The following is a 15,913-nucleotide window of genomic DNA, read 5'->3' as shown; positions in this document are numbered from 1 at the left end:
CTCTCTTCTCTTCCAGAATCTGAAGTTTTCAGAGCTCTTCAGGAGGCCTTCCAGAAACATATACCTATTGCTAAAAATTTGTTCTGCTTCCCTGTACCTCATGAAAACCTGTGTCACTTTCATTGGATCTAAGTGGTTAATATATTATTAAATGGTTAACAAATAAGTGATAATAGCTGAATGCAGGAGGTCCCATATTATCTTGGTTTATGGCATCCTTACTTGTCTCGGTAATTGTTTCATAGCATCCTTGGACCCAAAAAAAAAGCAAAATACTTTATAGTCCCATTTATTAAATACTTAGGTCCAAGCGTCTTAACTGGCATTTATGTTTTAAAAACTTAACACCTATTTTTTTTTTATGATAACTATAACAATGAAGGTTATTGTTATTTTGTAAAGGTTCATTATATTATCCATTCAAGAAAAACCTTTTTTGCTTAAAACATAAAAATATGGAACGCTTCACGAATTTGCGTGTCATCCTTGCGCAGGGGCCATGCTAATCTTCTCTGTATCGTTCCAATTTTAGTATATGTGCTGCCGAAGCGAGCACAACTTAACACCTATTGACACTACACAACCCTCTCCAATTGTGAGATTAGATTGGACTGCACCACTCTCATTGAAAAAAACAAAGCAATAAATTAACTACCTTGAGCTAATAGTCCCCATGATGTCCAACAGATGTCACTTGCTTTTCCTGAATTTTAAAATATCCTGCAGTGCCTCTTTGAATTGGCAGTGGGGCCTTGGGTGACCTCAGTGCTCAGTTTGAGAACTTATAGGCTTAACATGTTATCTCTGTTTACTCTGCATTTCAACAGAGATACTCATTCTTTATGAACTGACAATTGGTGCCAATTTCATGTAAAATGGTAGACTCAACTAGGAAAGACAGAGACAGTGATTTTTTGGTACCTCTGATCTCACCACTCACCACTTTTCTAATCCATGGATTGATGACAAAACCCTAGTCGAAGCTATCACATTCTTATTGGTTTATCCGCAGTCCTAAGACCTCAATAATTTGACAGATTGACTTTCAGTTATTAACTCTTTTGTTTATAATCCCTCTGTAATTTATCAATTCTTTTCTTTAGAAAGAATCAAAGCAGTGATAGTCGAACCTCTTACCCAGGGTATTAATCAGCCCTCCTTAGTAGGTAAACCACACAAAAAATGGCCATGACCATTTGTAGGACGAATATTCACCTGTCTCTGGCTCCCAGTATTCCTCTTCCTACTTTTGCCGACCCGTTTAATCTAGACATATAGGGTACAGTGCAATGAGCACCTTCTCTTGCTAGGACCTATGTTTCTATGGGACTTTTTGTCCCTCCATTTCCCCCAGTATGATCCCTCTACCAGTGTCCTTGTCTAGAATCTTGCATGTGTGAATTTGAATGCCTTCGGCTCTATGTTAATGTGACACAAGATTGCCTCAATCTAATGGTGCTTCATTTTTGCATGAACTTTTGTCTTGTCTTCCTAGGTGAGCTTCACCTTCACAGTAGTATCTGTAATGCCTATTGTGGCACTAGGCCTCATGGCCATAATCAATAGTTCCCAGAAGAAGAGAGAATTACTCCAAAAGCTCTCCCAGGAGAATGAGGAAAACTTTCTCAAAAGCCCCCTAGCTAACTTTTTATATCTCACTTTTTCATTCTTTTTTTTGTTGTTGTTGTACAATGACTTTTTCACCCAAAAACACACTAAATAAACACACTCGGTGATATTTCAGACAGAAGGTGTTTTTTTGCTTACTAATATTTTTAAGTGCACTTTTTGTATGGGGTAAGCATCAGCCAGTCCCCAAACAGAATGAAGTACTTTCAAAGGAGGTCCCTTCCCACCTCTTCTCACCCACCACCAACCACTTGGAAGTCTCATTTCTTTGGTGAATTGTTGCATTGCATTTAAGATTCAAAGTATAGTTATTTGCATTTAAGTGATTATTTCCTTCTTATGTAAATTTGGTTTCATTGTTCGAAGATGTTTGTTTCTATTTGTGTTTTGAGATGGAACTCCTCATAAATTTTCCTATTGTAATTAATAGAATTTTTTTCACTTAACAGCTTTTTACTTAGTGGCAGATTTTTTTCAGAAAAGGGTAAAATTCATTAAACAAGGGATAGGTGTATACTCAAAGCAATTTACTTCTTAGGTGATTTGATAATTGAGATATCACCATATTTTTTTCTTCACTGAAGTTAAACTAAAGGCCCATCTGCTGATGAAAAGCATAACCAGATTTTAGGTTAATTAGCTCCCAAGGGCTCTGTATGTATTTATACCATCAATAGATCAAAAGGTACACATTTGAGTGTGCCCGAAACCAGAGCTTTCTTCTACTAAAATCAAGTGTATGCATTTTACTAAGACTCTTCTCTGCCAAGTAACAGTCAAATGGCAAGATGTGCTTTCAGAAAGACATCTTTCAGCATGAAAGTTTTCGTGCTGAAAGTTATCGGTAAGGAATGTGTTAAATATGTTTCTTATCTTCAAATTCCTGCAATGATAAATGTTTATTTTCTCTAAAAATGTTTATTTATTCTAAATATTGAAATACATGAGAACATAAGCTATTTGGATGATGGCATTGCATCTTATAAAAAGAATGTGAATCTCAGACTGAAGATTATAATATGCAAAAAAATTTTCTTTTTGACTTATAATTCAACTCAACTTCTCTTGTATTTCAAGGCCCCTTGCAAACAAACAGGAAGGAAGTTTTCATTTTATTTCTGTCCCCAGGATTGCATCAGGGCTTTGTGGGGGGAGCAGTTATTCAGTGCCAGGACATTGGGAGGAAGGGACAGATTGTGTCCCTGAGTCACCTAACCACACATTTCCATCATCATCATCATCCCAATCTGGGAGCTTCTTTACTCTGCCACGCTGAGGAGCACAGGAATCTTTTTGCAGGGATGTGACATCCCCAGTCCCTTGCTACTTACCTGAAATAATCTTTCCCATCTGGTGGCTGATGTTTGAAAATGCCTCTGTGGAAGGCTTGCCACATGGCTTCTGATGAACTCTAGTTATCATGCAAATAGACTTAATAGAGAGAAAGCTGTATAGAGGCAGCCATTTTCTTATGGTGTGAGTTAGTGTTAGAGTTTTTCCTAGGAACATGCTCAGACAAGGAAATCTTGCAATGTCATGTTCCTATGCATAAAAGGAAGCTCCCCCAAAGTGCTGGGCTTCCCACATACCACACTTCTCATCCTCCTGGTTTTTAATGCACAACTTATGGTTTTTATTTAAAGCCTAATTAACTGGCAAGTGGGGATTGTTCCATGTCCTATTGTCTTTATGTATGTTTCTAACAGAATGTTCTTAACTTAGATGTTTCTAAATTTAATTCACGTGGGTATTTTGGTATAATCAATTCTTAAGGAAGCCTAGTCATTCAAATACGGTAATAAATAATGAGCCTCATTAATACTAATTTCAGTAGAATATTGTTTCTACATTTTTCCCAAGGGTGTTTTTTTCCTTATGAAAGGGCCTAATTCTATACACACACACACACACACACACACACAAACACATTTCTCCTCCACTCTACTCTCTCCCTCTGTCTCTCTCTGAAGCCACAAACTAAGAGACTAAGCATTAACCATGTGGAGATAAATGTGAACATGTTCGTTTTATAAAGGACCTGAAGCAAAGAGAATAAATAAGTTATGTATTTCAATTTGCTTTCACTAATGGAAGATTTTTTACTGAAAACAGAGAGCAAATTGTCTAGGGTACTAGTTGCAATTGGAATCCAGTGGAAATCCATTTTGAGTGAGTCATCAGAAAAAGTAGAACAACGTACAAAAATAATTTGTGTCTTAATATAATATCTGCATTTACCTACGTTTTGCAACTCATACCAGTTCTATACATTTTTCAGATAACCTGAAAAGATTAATTAAGTCGCATGGTTCCCTCTGCCATAGGTTATCTACCTTTGAAGCAGCACTTGGCCAAAGCACGTAGGCCAGAGGGGCGGGCATCCTCAGAGGGAGCAGTGAGGGAGATCTGTTTTATCACAGTGCTTTAAGGATTGCTATTGATTTCCATTTTTTTCTTCTCTTGCCTCACTTTTGCAGCCCAAAGATTCTTTAGAGCTTCTAAGCTACTTGCCTGTGAGCCGTAAATTTAAGTCAATAATTATTTTCTACATTCCCCTTATACAGTTCCACTTGAATCTTGTCTCAAATTTCTCTGTTTTTCTTAGGATTAGGAAAACGGATGAAGACTGTGGAGCTATGTTAGAAAGTAATCTTAAAAGTAGCCACTCTCTGATTGCGGCTCTATTGTGTTGCTCCCTTGGCTGAACTAAAATCATAGGCAACATTTTCTACTGAGGGATAGGTTGGTTGAAAACCGGGTTCAGACTCTTCTGGGGAACACTGGGCAGCAGAGCATTCCATAAGAGTGTATTTACTTCATTGGACTAGAGCTATAGCTCGAAGGGTTCATTACCTTACTGGTCAGTTAAAATTCAAATATCCCAGGAACATAAAAGTAATAGTAACGATGAGCAAAATTTATTTTCAACATGATGGCTAGATGGTCAAAGGAGGGCTCTGTCTACAAAAATGTTGCTGAAAGAAGGGGATGTTATAGCTTAAGGACCCATGGAGGAAAGGCATGTTCTGATAAGATGCTAGAATAGAGAGCTGTGTAAATACCAGTACACAGGGCACCGAGGTTAGGAAAGGGGAGGCAGAAGTGACAATTATGGATAAGCTTGACTGAATGGCCTGAAGTGTCACAAGATAAAAGTCCGTGTCTACCCAATGTCTTCATTGGAGTGCTGCTTTTTTTAAGCATGCCTGGTACCACTGATGGTCTTCACTGGAATGTCTATTAGCTGAATCCTTGATCTAGCCTTAGTCTTCCCCAATCCACCAGCTTGCAACACCAAATACAATGAATTAACTTCTCTCCCAATTTTCTTTCTAGTGTATACTGGCGAAGGGCTTGCCACTTCAAACTGAGCATATCATTATAGTAAAATCAGACTATGTAAATCCAAACTTACACCAAGAGAGGCCGGGTTTGAAGACTGGAAAAGAGTTGAGGAATGACCTTTCCCCTCAATCTAACTGCTACTCAGGATTTTCCTAGTAATGACATTCTTCCAAAAATCTAGGAAAGAAACCTTGTAGTTTTTCCTTTTCTTTCTGTCTCACCTTCCACTTTTGAATCTAACTTCCCAATATGTCTTACTTTTGTCATTGCTTTGCCATTTCCACTGAATGTACTCTGGTTTAATTAACTAACTCATTCCTAGATACATGCCTTGCTTAGTGAAAGATTAAGTTCTTTGGAATTAAGAAAATTGGGGTGAAATCCCAACTCGTCCACTTGTTAGGTGTGTGATATTGGGCAGTTGTTCATCAGTCCAAAGTTAAATATCCTCATCTATAAAATGGGACTAATATTTTCTTATAGCATTGTTAAATTAAATAGCTTATAAAAACTATCAGGGATATAGTCAGTGCTCTATGTATGTTAAATATCTTCTGGAGTGGATCTTAAAATACTGCATTCATTTTATTATTTCCTTATTCAAATATATGGCATTATTCCTGAATACCTTGAAATAGCCTTCAAACATCCTACATCCTCTACAACACATCCCCGCTTTCAAAGTTAAGGTACACTCCATTTATTACCCTATTAGAGGCCCAGCGCATGAAATCGTGCACGTGTAGGGTCCCTAGGCCTAGCCTGAGATCAGAGCCATGTCCGCCGCGCCATAATGCTGCTCGCCGCTGCTCTGGGACACTCTGCAAAGCTGCTCACTTCTGCCCCATGACCCTCCGCAATGTTGCCACTGCCCCGTGAGTCCAATCCCCAGTCCCACTCCACTGCCACCCACGCTGGTTCCCATGGTTCTCCTTTGGCCATCCAGTGATGGGAGCTTGCAGGAGCGGGGAGGGATCGAGAAGTGGTCAATGCACCTCATAGTGACTGGTCGATTGGTTGTTCTGGTCGTGACACCTGGCCTTTTATTATTATAGATATGAGCCTTCAGCTACAACCAAAGGAGAGTTCTTGATGCCTCCTATTTCAACAGCCTCAATCTGTGAAAGCCCATTGTTATATGACAATTGAATAATAAAAAAAACTAGATCCCATAAACTGATAAACAAAAACAGATCCAGAGACAGAGAAGCATCGATCAGATGCTCAAACCTCAGAGGGAAGGCAGGGGAGGGTGGGGGCAAGGGGGAGAGATCAACCAAAGGACTTGTAGGCATGCATATAAGCCTCACCAATGGACACAGACACCAAGTGTGTGAGGGCATGAGCGGGGGGCGGGGGGGGGGGGGCCATTACCCCCACCCTCCCCTACCTTCCCTCTGAGGTTTGAGCATCTGATCGATGCTTCTCTGTCTCTGGATCTGTTTTTGTTTATCAGTTTATGGGATCTAGTTTTTTTTTATTTAATTGTCATATAACAATGGGCTTTCATAGATTGAGGCTGTTGAAATAGGAGGCATCAAGAACTCTCCTTGGTTGTAGCTGAAGGCTCATATCTATAATAATAAAAGGCCAGGTGTCATGACAGCAGGGGGGGAGGGGGGATGGGGAGATAAGGACACATATGTAATACCTTAATCAATAAAGAAAGAAAAAAACTAGATCCCTCTGTAGCATTATGAATAAATCTTAAAAGCAATTTTTAAAATGATGCATACGATCTAATACCAATTATTTAAAATTTAGAAACAGAATGGTTCTTGGCACACAACTATGCAGTTAAATGTAAAACACAGTCAAGAAGAACACATACGAGTTTAATAATAGTGGTTATCTGAGGGGGAAAGGATACTGGATTGAAGAGAAGTGGAAGATTCCACATGATATGTAATTATATGCAAAGGTTAATATTTGCTAATACTGGATATAAAGGAATTTGTTATAGTCCTTCTCTGTGGTTTTCTCCACATTTAAAATGTATCATTGCCAAATCGGTTTGGCTCAGTGGATAGAGCGTCGGCCTGTGGACTGAGGGGTCCCGGGTTCGATTCTGGTCAAGGGCATGTACCTTGGTTGTGAGCACATCCCCAGCAGGGGGAGTGCAGGAGGCAGCTGATCGATGTTTCTCTCTCATCGATGTTTCTAACTCTCTATCCCTCTCCCTTCCTCTCTGTAAAAAATCAATAAAATATATTTAAAAAATAAAATAAAATAAAATAAATAAAATGTATCATTAAAAATAATTAAAAAGACATGAATTGATTTTTGGAAAAAAATGTTATTCACCATTTATTTACTTATTTATGTATTTGTACCCTATCTTGTTCAAAAGGTATTTAAGGGAGCTGATACATAACAAAAATTTATATTTTATATATCATATTATATTTTATAAAACAAATCATGTGGAATCATCCATTTTGAAGGGAAAAAATCAATAAAACAGCCCCAATTGATAGTTTATAATGAAAATATTTACAATAATATTTCAATAATTGAAAATAATGATGATATTACCATTATTATTAATAATTTTTATTATAACGAGTTATTCTTTTGAAGCAGTTTCCTAGAGATAAGGGAGGAGAGGCAGTATCTCAGGTGGAATGCCTAAGCCTTAAATTACATTATTAATACAGAGATAAGTTTAAAGAATCTTCTAAAATATAAGGCTGTTTGTGGTTTCTTTTAAATTATTTAACAGCCAATTGACTGAATGGAAACTCTGACAGAAGAAAAGTTAAACTTGAAATCACTGACATATACTTGAAACACGTTTTTATCAGCGATTGGGGAAGACCTGAAGGCTGTAGAGACTGGGTGTGTCAATGGCAAATAGGATTGTTTTAAAGCTCTGTTATACCCTCACTTGACTGTTGTGGATAGTGAGAGGCAAGGGCATCATCAAACCTCTGAAGAAATGGGTAAATTTGCCAATTTTCCTAATAATGCTGAAGCCTTTACTATTTCTTTAGAAAGGGTTAAATTTACAAACTCTATGTAGTGTGTGTCTTAGGAAGCTAATCTACATCAATCAATAATGGCTGTGACTCATTGCTGTGACACTAAAGTGCATATTCTGTTTTTCATAGTCCTTTTAAAATATGAATAAGAACTCATTAATTTTCTCAATTATAGCTATATCAATTGCATTATGCCAATTTCATTTGAGAATACAATTTAGTGAACTGTTCTAGGCTGGCAGAATCAGGGGTTCACCACAATGTACTTAGTCATTTCTATTAAACAATTTGTTTACTGGCATCCTGGAGACCTGGTCAATTAGAGATTTTTCAGTGTTAGGCATCTACTTTTCCCATGGAAAAGAAAAAAAAACCTCATTAGACATGGCATTTTAATTAAAAGCTATTAAGTACCAGTTCCTTCTAACTGAAGCAATAATTTTTTAGAAAAAAAAAAGTATTTATTAAGAGATGAATTCTTACTTAGCTTGAAATGAAGCCACATTCAGCTACTAATGATAACAAATCACTGTTTAACTTCATTAAAGACCATTTACTTCCATATTATATTCTGAATCAATGCTACTTGTTTGTTTTGTTTTGTTTTAAACATCTGTGAGACTGCTGGCAACATTCATCAACCAAATGTTTTTAGTGTTTTTCACAATTAATCATTGCCCCCCCTCACACACACACTTTTTTTTTCTACCCAGAAACTCGTAGGACATTTCTACTGCTTTTGCATTTCATTCCAAAATTCTAACTCGGCAGAAAGCATGGCAGATCCACAACGGGGTATTTAACCCACACTGCAAATGGAGATTGGAAGGGAGTTTGGATTGCAAGTACAAACATGAAAATGCTTCTGTTGCTTTTATGTTAACTTGTCCATTAATTAAAGTCAGCCTACGTATTGCTACGAATTCATTTCCTCACTGCAAGCGGCCGGGATATTACCAGACAGAATCCGGTGTACATCCCATGCAAATGATTTTTATTGAACATGTACTGTGCACATTTTAGAGACTGCATTCTACCTAAATAATGCAGGAGCATGTGATGCCTGCCAAATCCCACACAATGTTGACACCCCAGTTAGTGTTTCATCTTCAAAGAGCAAGCTCCACGTCCTCCTGGCAGCTGATGAGTTCAGATAGAAAACATGCCAGCAGTGTGGACCAATGCATTATCACACGCACACCCCTGCCTCGTCACATGCCATAACATTGGCAAGCGGAGCCCAGAGCTCTTTAAGAACAAGAAGCTCATAAATAATGGTTGAAACACACAAGAGATAATTAAATGAGACAACTGAATGCCAATGGACTCCCCAGCAGTAAACACTATTCAATGAGGATCATTCCTGCCTCTCCTTCCTCCTTTTTTTTTTTTCTTTCTCAGTTTTAGTTCCGACTAACAGTTCATTACTCTAGCTACTTTTTGAATGGGGGTGTTTTAAAAAATTGTCAAACTGCAAAACATTTCAGACATTTTCCTATTTAGGAACATTTCTTCGAAGTATCTAAGCATATAAACATATTCCTTTTTTTTTTTTTAATTTAGCTTTAATCTCATCCTAGTGACATATACCTGTTTGACAAACAAACCACAGATAACACTCCTGAAAAAGCAAAAGGAGAAAATCCCATAATGTGCAGCATGTCACTGAGCTGTGCCTCCTGCGATGTGAGTGGAACCCATTCATTCCCTTCATTTAGGATAAGTACACATCGATGTTGGAGCTGCCTCCTCATTCTTAAAAAATGAGATTCACAACGAATTTCAATGTTTCTTCCCCAACTTCCTCCGAACTCTTTTCAGAAATGCTTAATGTTTCTGGCTTGACAGCTTTGTGCCCAAAGTTGACAGGATATTTTTAGTATCCCAAGTATTTAAAAGGCTTGAAAAAAATCTAGTTCTGGTTTGCTTGTTGATGAAATATATTTAGCAGACAATTATAGTTGGTTTAATATGCATTTATTGCTGTCTGAGGGAAAATAAATGCCTTCAGCATTGTTGGCAAAACGAAGAGAAATATGCATTCTGCTACGCTGAGGCCACTCAGAATAGGGCATGCTCACTGCTCATTGAGGACTGTGCATCTCACAACAATAAAAGGAAGGGACCAAACCTAGAATGGAGGTCAACCCAGCTTAGCTCTACTTTTTGATCAATACAAGGAGTCTGGGGTCCCCTTCTTGACCCATTTTAATTTAGTAGCAACAAGATGATCTTGCAATGAAAAGTTATGTGAAAATCCACTGTGTCACTTCAGTCAGTCATCTAATACTTACTTAGCACCTATAATATGCTGGGCCCTTTGGTCAGTTCTGAAGCTAAAATTGTAAATAGAATGATACTTGTCACTGCCCTCTTGGTGACTAGTATCCATCAGGGAGAACAGACATAAAAAAACAATGAAAAGATCAAAGGTATCCCTGGCACAACACAATATCACTTATGCATTATTCCAGCCAGAAGTACAAAACAAAAGTCTAACTATGATGAAACATCAGGCAAAACCCAAATGATATCAGTTTTAGTTTTAAAAAGTGGACCGTATTTTTTAAAAATATCAATTTCTTAGTAGACAAAAGAAAAGCTGTGGAAATTTTCTGAATTAAAAAAAAGACTAAAGAGAACAAAATGAGCCTACACTGCATCCTGTCCTAGTAGGTGAATTCATGAAAATGGTATGTAGATGGTCTCATGGAAAAACCTCAGTCTTCCACCTTCTGGGTTGGAAAAACATAGCTCTTCCCTACTGTGTCCTTCTTTCCTGGGAGTCTTCTTTGCTACTCATACAAACCACTTCTTGTTGGGCACCAAATGTATGGAGGTTTTCCCCACACCACCCAGCAATTCTCCACATCAGCAGTTTTCCTAATGAGACTGAAGTGTCCAAGAATTCAACTAAATTCTGACACTGTGTCCCCGGAGAAAGCATCAGGTTCCACAGGTTAAGGGCTCAGTCAAGACTCCCCAAATTCCACCTCCCTCTCCCCCCAACACACACACTTCAGACACAAATTGCAAGCCCAGGTTATAATCACCTGTGCTTCAATCAACTGGCTATAGATTGAGGGTTCCAACAGTGCCCTCCTTGGGTTCAATGAATTTGCGGCAGTGGCTCACCAAACTCATGGAAACACATTTACCAGTTTTCCAGAGGATATGATAAAGGATACAGATAAACAACCAGAAGAGAGAGATGCGTAGGGCAAGGTGTAAGGGAAGTGGTAAGGAGCTTTCACGCCCTGGCCAGGTGTACCACTCGCCCAGCACCTCCATGTGTTCACCAACCTGGAAGCTCTCCGAACTCTGTACTTTTGGGATTTTATGAAGGCTTCATTGTTAGGCATGATTGATCATAAACTCCATTTTCAGATCTTCTCCCTTTTCAGGAGAATGAAGGATAGGGCCGAAAATCCCAAGCTTCCAAATAGCACTTGGTTTTTTCAGTGACTAGCCTTCATCCAAGAGCCCACCCGGAATAACCTCATTAAAACTAAAGACACTCCTATCACCTAGGAAATTACAAGGGTTTCAGGAGCTAAATCAGGAGCAGAGGTCGAAGACCAATATTAGAACAGGAGATGCTCCTAGTGTTCTGCCATGTAGGAAATCACCAAGTGTTTTAGGAACTCTGTGCCAGGAACTATGGGAAGAGACCAATATCTATTTTCTATCATTTCCCAGATGGTAATTAAATAAAAGTAATATATCAATGACAAGTTTACTAACGCTGATAACTCTACTATGATTATGAAAGGAAATATCCCGATTCTTAGGAAAGATACTCTCAAGTATTTAGGAATAAAAAGATATGATGTATGCAACTTACACTCAGGGTTCAGAAAAATAACATGTGTGTGTGAGAGAGAAAGAGAGAATACAAATGATAAAGCTATTGGGACAAAATATTAACAATTGGTAAACCTGGGTAAATAATGTTCTATTTACTATTATTGCAAGTTTGAGTAAATTTGAAATGATAAGCTTATAATAAACATAATGAAATAATCAACATAATAAAAAGTTTTTTAAAATATCTTTGCTGCAAATGAGTTACATAGGATGCAATGAACATGTACAGAGTAATATACAGTAGATTAGTTTCTAATGGGGGTTGCGTCAGAACGCAGTATTTAAGATGATTCTTGAAAGACAAAGAGGGGTCTGGGGTGAAGTGAGGTGTCAGGAAATTAATCTGGGCACAAACTGATGAAGACCTTGAGGTGGATAAACTAGCAAAGTCTAATATAGCTAAAGCACAGAGGTGGCAGGGAAATGAACTGAGAGAAGGGGTAGCAGGGACTTGGTTATATAGGGTCTCATAAACCAACTCAGAAGAACTGGTAAGTCCAGAAATGGCATGATAAATAGTGTGGTATAATTCATCTGAGGAAAGAAGCAAAGCAATTATTTTAGCATAAGAAAGAATAGGAAAGGTAAAGGTGAAGATTTTCAAAGGATAAAGGTTTATTTTTGTGAATCCAACCCGAGACCTGGGATGATGAGGGTCCAAACACAATCCCCTCCTCCTTTCTCATGATCCAAAGGACTCAACTCTCTTCCTACCTCATCCTTCAGCGAAACCTGAAGTAAGAAGAGCCCTAATGCTAGAGCTGGTTGGAAGGGTCATTAGAGGAGGGGATGCTAATGAGCAGTTGATTGGAACCAACTGTCTGAGGAAGAGAGAGGAGCTGGAAGAGGCTACAGGGAGGATGTTCTCAGCAAACTACAAACCTCCACTGGATCTCCTCAGAGAATAAAGGTTGAAGGTTACCAGCCCAGGTAGTGTTTACCTTAGGGAAAAGTCAGAAAGAATAATGAAGCTTCTCTTAAATTGCTTGGGACCCTCTCTAAGTTTGACTGCATCACCCGAATGTGAAAGACTGACGGAAACCTTCCCTAGTGTTCCTGTGCGTTTCACCACCAGAGCTAAGACCTTTTTATGTGTCAATTTTTTTTCTTCCATGGTGACAGGTTTAGTTTGAGATTACGGGTATTTTACAAAGATGTCTTGACCAGAGTGAGGAAAATGCATTGTAATGGGAGAGGAGAAACAGTAAGGAAATGAAGGAAAAGGATGACTTCTGGGAAACAAATCTGAGGGCTGCTGAATTAGCCAGGTGATAGCTATCCATGGCTATCTAAATTGCACCCATGGAAGCATCCCATTGTGATTATTCTGTAAGTCTTATTCACTTAAATATTTTGGGGAATAATCTGCTTTCACATTTTGAAGTTGCTTAAAGAAAGAAGCACTTATTAATGGACATCCTAACCTCTTGAATTTTAATACCCTGCAGCAACTTGACCGAGGTACAACGTTATATAGTTAATCTAGATCCCAAGAGCATTCTGCTAGCTAAGATTTCCCCCTTACTGAAGCAAAAATGAATAGCCTGAACTATCTAAGCAATTATGTTGTCAAGCACAGAGCCTCCTAGAACCTACCTATTACATATGTTGTTTTCCTTAAGGATACAGAAGGGACCTCAAGATGAAGAAGTTGGCATGGAACTACTAAGAATTTAAATAACCTTGACATCTTTTAAATTTTCTATGTATTACACCAGGTATTGGCTTTAGATGAAGCTCGTTAAACTCAAACCAAGTATTAGATTGACAGCCCCTTTCTTTGGTTTTTAGTAAACTTACTAAGTTATTTTTGGTTCATTTGTCTGTAGTGAAAAAATCAATTCTCTTAAAAATGTTGTTTTGATTTATAAAAAAAGAAACTATACCTCTTTTTGAAGTCAAAATTAATGCTAGGTCATAAATAAATGGAAGTATTCCATGTCCTACAAAGTCAAATCTAAGAATATTAGTAAACTTTATACAGTTATTCTCATGACAGGCATGAAATATTAGCAGAATTAGGAGAAAATAATTTATATATGATTCTCTAAGATTCATATACTTACTGTTAATTAGTATGGGAAGCTGAAACAAACACATAAAACAAATATTCAAATTATCAATGAATCTTTACATTGTCTTCACAGTTGCATTAAATAAGAAAACACAAGTCAAAAACCTATTTCAAGAGGTCAAGCATTTTTCTCCAACAAATTTGAAATGGCCTGCAAATTGTTCAATTCATCCTCATACCTTGCCATTGAGACAGAGATACAGGTGATAACTTTGATTGTAAGGACAGAAGGCACAATGTGATAGAGAAATTGGGAGCAGAATAGCAGAGATGTCATTGAAGAAAGGTAAAAGCCCAATTCTACACATTTTCTTCTTTAATTTCCATTCACTGGACTTTGGTAACACTCGCATAAAATATCACTCTTAAAACTAGAACCTTGCCTCTGCCCTGTCTTGGAAGAAGCTTATGCCCATTCCATGCAGACTCACACCCTTCCCCCACCTGTCACCAAACCAGCTCATCCTTTCCCTTGGGAACTTTTCAGTTGCTCTATCTGACTATCCTGAGAACTGGCCTTTACTGTGGGTAACCTAGATAGTCTGAAGCTGGTCAGCAAGTCTAGGAAGGGGCTAGCCTGCTGGGACTATACTACATGTATCTGTGGGAATCTACATTTTTTAAAAAATAAATAAATAAAAAGAAACCTAAATCACAGCATTGCCTCTACCATAATAATTTTTGGCTCAGGCAAGAAAACCAATGGGTATGAAAATGTTGGGGAATAAGATATTCACTGTGTCAAAATATACTTTATAGATGACATATTAGTTACAATGGAAACGTTTTGTAGATACCACCTGAACCAAAATGATCGAATTTAGCAATCTGTGAGACACAGAAATCATAATGTCTCTATATGGTATTTCTGCCCCAAAAATGTTTAACTTAAATCTAATCATGAGGAAAGAATCCAAAATGAGGGCATTTTTTTCAACAAATTAGCCAGATATTTTTATTTATTTATTTATTTATTTATTTATTTATTTATTTATTTTTAAATACATTTTATTGATTTTTTACAGAGAGGAAGGGAGAGGGATAGAGAGCCAGAAACATCGATGAGAGAAAAACATCGATCAGCTGCCTCCTGCACGCCCCTTACTGGGGATGTGCCCGCAGCCAAGGTACATGCCCTTGACCGGAATCGAACCTGGGACCTTTCAGTCCGCAGCCCAACGCTCTATCCACTGAGCCAAACCGGTTCTGGCCAGATATTTTTAAAAATGCCAATACGTGAAGGACTCAAAAGGCTGAGAAACCATACTAGATTAAAGAGACTAGGGAGATATGACAAGTGAAATGTAACATGATTCTTGGTTGCATCTTAAATCAAATAAAATAACACAAAAGTTATAAGAGATACCATTGGGACAGTTGGGGAAATTTGCATATGAACTACAGTATATGAAAAATGATAAAATTGTCAGTGTTAAATTTACACAGTATAGTATTGAATTTTCTTTGTGGAGGAGGATGTCCTTGTTCTTGGGCAATATGTGCTGAAATATATCGGTGTATATTTAAATGCTAAAATCTCATGTGTCCTAGTCTTGGTTTACTTAAGAAGTGAGATAGATGCTATTCTATCAAAGATAATAAAGGCTTTGATGTTTATTTTCTTGAAAGTGTCAGTATTTTATTATGTCAAAAAAAACTATTGATATTCCTTTGGTTCCTTGAATTTTTCTTCTTCTTTAAAATGAAAAGTGTATAAAATATGAAGTGTCTGCCACTGTTAAAACGAGCACTGTTTTCACACCATAGAGAAAATGAAAATTGGGAGAACCTATTTGTAACCACCTCAATAAAATCCATATTTCCTTATGCATAAGGCACCTGTGGCAGTAAACAAAATTGGGACATACCACAAAAATATATCTAGGATTTTTTTCAATGCTAAAGAACCAGCATTTTTTCTGCTTATGTCATTTTTTTAATATTTTGTTTCTTTCCCTCCCCTTAAAAAAATTCTCTGGTTTATTCTTGTATCTTTCTTCTTTAAGCAATAATTACT

The 15,913-nt window shown here is 37.6% G+C and overlaps 1 non-coding gene across 1 annotated transcript; it reads right to left on the bottom strand.

Moving 5' to 3' along the window:
* Positions 1–449: 449 nt before the first annotated feature.
* LOC118667833 lies at positions 450–556 on the bottom strand. Its single transcript, XR_004971410.1, has one exon. It is a non-coding gene; the product is annotated as a U6 spliceosomal RNA (small nuclear RNA).
* Positions 557–15,913: the final 15,357 nt, after the last annotated feature.

Source organism: Myotis myotis, unplaced genomic scaffold (assembly GCF_014108235.1).
Source record: "Myotis myotis isolate mMyoMyo1 unplaced genomic scaffold, mMyoMyo1.p scaffold_m19_p_12, whole genome shotgun sequence".
Taxonomy (NCBI): Eukaryota; Metazoa; Chordata; class Mammalia; order Chiroptera; family Vespertilionidae; genus Myotis; species Myotis myotis.
The sequence above is the reverse complement of the archived record's forward strand: the minus strand, read 5'-3'. Positions and strand labels throughout refer to the sequence as shown.